Raw genomic sequence first — 4,255 nt, forward strand, 5'->3', positions numbered from 1 at the left:
GTTGAGTTCAAGGCCAATCAGCCTCATGGGTTCACAGGTAGACTCAAGGTTCCAGAAACAGAATAGAAAGGCAGGTGTCTGGGAGTACAAAACATAAGCAGAGAAGGAAAAAAGAAGGGATCTCGAGGTCAGCTGGACACTTTCATTCATTCAACAAACCTGAGCTATGCACCTGGGCAGGTTCCTGGGTGTCCTCTGGGCAATAGTCCATGTAAAGGTGAGGACAGTATAGCAAACTCCATGCCTCAGTGGAGGGGGTCCAGGTACTGGGGAGCTTCAAGGGTACACCTGTGCCAGCCTGGGCTGGTAGACAGAGAATGGGGTCAGGTGGAGGTTGTCCCTTGGTTGAAGATTGAAGGGTAGGTAGGATTTAGCCAGACAAAGAAGAGGAAGAACAATCCAGGCCACTGGCGCAGATGAAAGCATGGAGTATAGGGGACTGTAGTCCCATTCAGCATGGAAGGGCCAATGAGACTGAAGATGGCTTGGGGCCTGGTGGAGATGAGTGTTGGGCAGAAGCTAGACCTTCAAGTGTCGGGAGTCAGAGTGTTCACACTGGAGAAGACCAGCCCACAGTCCCAGCCAGTGGGAATTGAACATAACACCAGTGGATCCAACAAGAGAGCCTAGAAGCTGCTTGTGCCAAGACCATGTGGGCCCATCTGCACAACCCAGGCCAGGCTATGGTGAGATCCAGGCTGGGCCAGGATCGTGCCAACCACCTTTCAGTGACCACTTTGAGTGGACGGGTGAGGTCAGGACCTGCTCAGAGGCCACGGAGATCACATATCAAGGATGGGGGATGAGGAGTCTGACCAGATTTCGAGGGTGGGGTATTCCCTCTACACTAACCGGGAAGGAGTCTTGCTACAATTGGACTTAGTAGGCCAAAGACGGGGCCCGAGGACAAGGCCTAGTCAAAAAGACGGCTCAAGGAGCCTGACTAAAGTCTGGTCAAGGGAAGGGTCTTTGCCATTATATGTGAAGGAGGATCTGTCCAACAGAACATGAGGTTTCCTCACTGTTGGTGGGAACATGACCAGGGGGGCCTGTGCTTCCAGGTGCTCTGGAGCATTTCATTGCTTGGGGCCGTTAATTGAGTGGCCCTCTCTATGCCAAACGCATGCACCATGCTGCACGGCAGTCCCATCCAGCCTCAGAGGAACCAGCCCGGTCATCATGTCCTCTCCTGAAACCTCCTAGATGCCTCCAAGGAGCAGAGCTCCCAAGAGAAGCAGCACCAGTACCCCAGCCTCTCCCTTCCATCTGCTGCCACTCCACGTGGCATGTCCCATCTGTGGGGGACAGTGTCAAACATGAGCCAAGTGAAGGATCGGGGCTCTGGTGGTCTGATAGGCCAGGCCAGAATTTCTGTCCGCCACTCAATGAAGCACTTTAACACAAATCACACAACAATGACATCCACCATTGATTGACCACTATGTACCCAGTGCTTACAAACAGTATCGCACTGGATCTTTAAAACCATCTTAGAAAGTGATCACTACCACTGTTTAAAGAAACTGGGGTTTAAGGGTGCAAAACAATGTGGCCGAGTCACAAAGCTGGGTTCGCACCTGGGTTGGTCCAACAATAAATTCTCAACCTCATTTACAGATGCTGTGACCTCAGCCCTCACAAGTCTACAGTTGGTGTTACTACCCTCCTTTTCATGGTTGACAACACTGAGGCTCTCAGAGGTGAAATAACCAGCCCCAGTTCACCGAGCTCTTCCTCCTGTGTCTGTGTGGCCGGTACGCTGAGTCCTCTGCCTCTCTGGCATCAGAGAGAAGGGACATTGAGAAATGGCCATTTCGGAACACCTACCAGGGATCTATGTCATTGCATGTTATGGTGTGCCCTATCATGGTGGTCCAAGGCACCAGCAGGCCTGCACAGCGCCACCTTCTGGGGGTCCCAAGGTGTTGACCCAGAGGTCCACCATCTGAGTTTGGCATCCGTGCGGTATTAACTGGGGCCACCCAGCTGGGCCTGAGCGTGGTGTGTGTGTCAGGGCCATTAAAGGAGACCAGAGTGGCGCTGAGACCGGCAGAACAGAAGGTCCCCAGCACATTGTGGAATGATGGAGCACAGATGGGGACGCGGGAACCAAATGTCATTACGGAACAGTCTCCCTGACGGAGGTCCACCCCCAAGCCATACTGTTGCCTGCCTGAGTCAACGCCCAGAACCTTCTCTGCTTCCCCATTGCCTGCAGACAACATCAGAATGCCTTGGCATGACATTTAAGACTCCCGCCCACCAACACACTCACACACTCTCTCTCTCTCTCTCTCTCTCTCTCTCTCTCACACACACACACACACACATTTAATGTTCCCATTTAATATTGATTGGTTGTTAATCCCTAAATATACCTCATGCTTCCCTACTTATGGGCCTTTGCTTGTGCTGCTTCCCAAGCAGGAATTCTCCTCTCTCTTCCTCTTCTTGCTGAAAACCTGCTCATTCTGCCATCCCGAGCACCCCATCCTCATAGCTATATCCCCTCATTTGGAACAAATCCTTCTTCTCCCACCCCTTCCAGAGAACACTACTCACACTTCATTTCTGAATTTCTGAATTTCACATGCAGGCCTGACATTCTATATCCTGAGGACGGGATCGTTTCTCCTCATTTAGGGAGAAAAGACGGAGCAAAGTTCATCTCCGTGGCCCTCTGTGCTAATCACTGTCCCTGGCAGACAGTGGCAAGCTTATTAATGTTTGTTGAATTTGAATCACAGCGTATTCAAAATGCATATTCACTGCCTGGCCACATGCATCCCAGGCTGATGGCAGTTCAAGGACTGATTCATTGCCAGTGGAGGCCCGGAGGCCGTCTGGCAGGCAGATCCCCAGCCACATGACATGCTCTGGGAGTGAGTCCTTAGCCACTTGCTAGCAAAACAGAGGTTATCTGTAAGCAGTGGTATACTGGTAAAAGTTGAACAACCAGTTCTCCAGGGAAAAGAAAGCCCTGGTCTGTATCATTCGCTAATCTCTATGGTGTAAATTCGGTCACCTTAGCTGGTTTCAAGATACCACCGAGATCTTCCATTGTCTTCATCTTATTCTAAGATCCTCCACTATCCTATTCAACATCGTCATTATCAATAGCTTTCAATAGCCTCCGGTCTCTTAACCTTGTCTTATTCCCTCCCCTCGATACAGCCAGCCGGGGTGAACTTCTTAACACACAATCCAATCATGGCATTCCCTGGGTTTGAGACTTTTAGTGCCTCTCCACTTTTAAGATGAAGTCCAAAGTCATTGCCACCACTCACAAGACCAGCTGTGATTTTGCCCCTGCCTGTCTCTCCAGCTTCATGGGGAACCGCTCCTGGCTTAGCCACACTTATCGGCTGCTGAGTCTTTGAGCCAAGCTTCTCTTTGACTGCAGATTTTGGCTCACATTTCCCTCTGTCTGCTACCCTCTTCCTCCTCCACTGTCTCCTTCCAGCCTCAGCTCAAAGCCCTCTCCCTCAGAGATAATGTCAGTCCCCGCCCATCGCCCCTATTATCACCTACTGTAGATCCCAGATTTTTAATTTGTAGCACTGGTCCTATTGGTAATCATACATTCATTTGTACGGTCATGTGTTTCAGATGAGCTCCCCCACTGGCCTGTAAGCTCATGAAGAACAGAGACCATGCCAGTGTCCCTCACTGTTGGATATTCAGCATTTCTCCCAGAGCCAAGCACATGGTAGAAAATAAATATTTGTTAGCTGAATTAGTTAATGGTCTACAAGCTCAAAGAGATAAGCAAAATCTTTACGGATGGCTGTGCCCAGCACGGGGAAATGGCATCGCCTTTCAGGAAAGACAAGGAACCCCAGAGAGAAAACTAAAACCCAGAAGGCTGGCATGAGACCAAAAAGATTGGCCACATGTCTTTCTCTACATCTAGGGCTTCACTGCCTTGAACTTGGACTTTGAGGAATCGAGGAGTCTAGACGTATTTCCTGGGTGGTGGGCGCTAAGGAGGCATGCACCCATGAAGACGATTACACCTATAAGCCAGGTCTTCTGAAGTTCATTCCTCAGACCTGCAAACAGTGCATGGATTTAAATTGGCTACATGGAAATTACAGAGCCTTGAACCTCGAACCTTCTGACCTTATTATGGGATCAGGAAAGGAAGGTATTTTCTAAGTTTGGGCCTAAGAATGAAAGGAGTAGCAGTGCCTCCTAAGCCAAAGTGGTGGTGATAGGAATTAGCAGGAGAATTCGAGGACATGCTGAGTCCCAG

This window comes from Phoca vitulina, unplaced genomic scaffold (assembly GCF_004348235.1).
Source record: "Phoca vitulina isolate PV1807 unplaced genomic scaffold, GSC_HSeal_1.0 scaffold1, whole genome shotgun sequence".
NCBI lineage: Eukaryota > Metazoa > Chordata > Mammalia > Carnivora > Phocidae > Phoca > Phoca vitulina.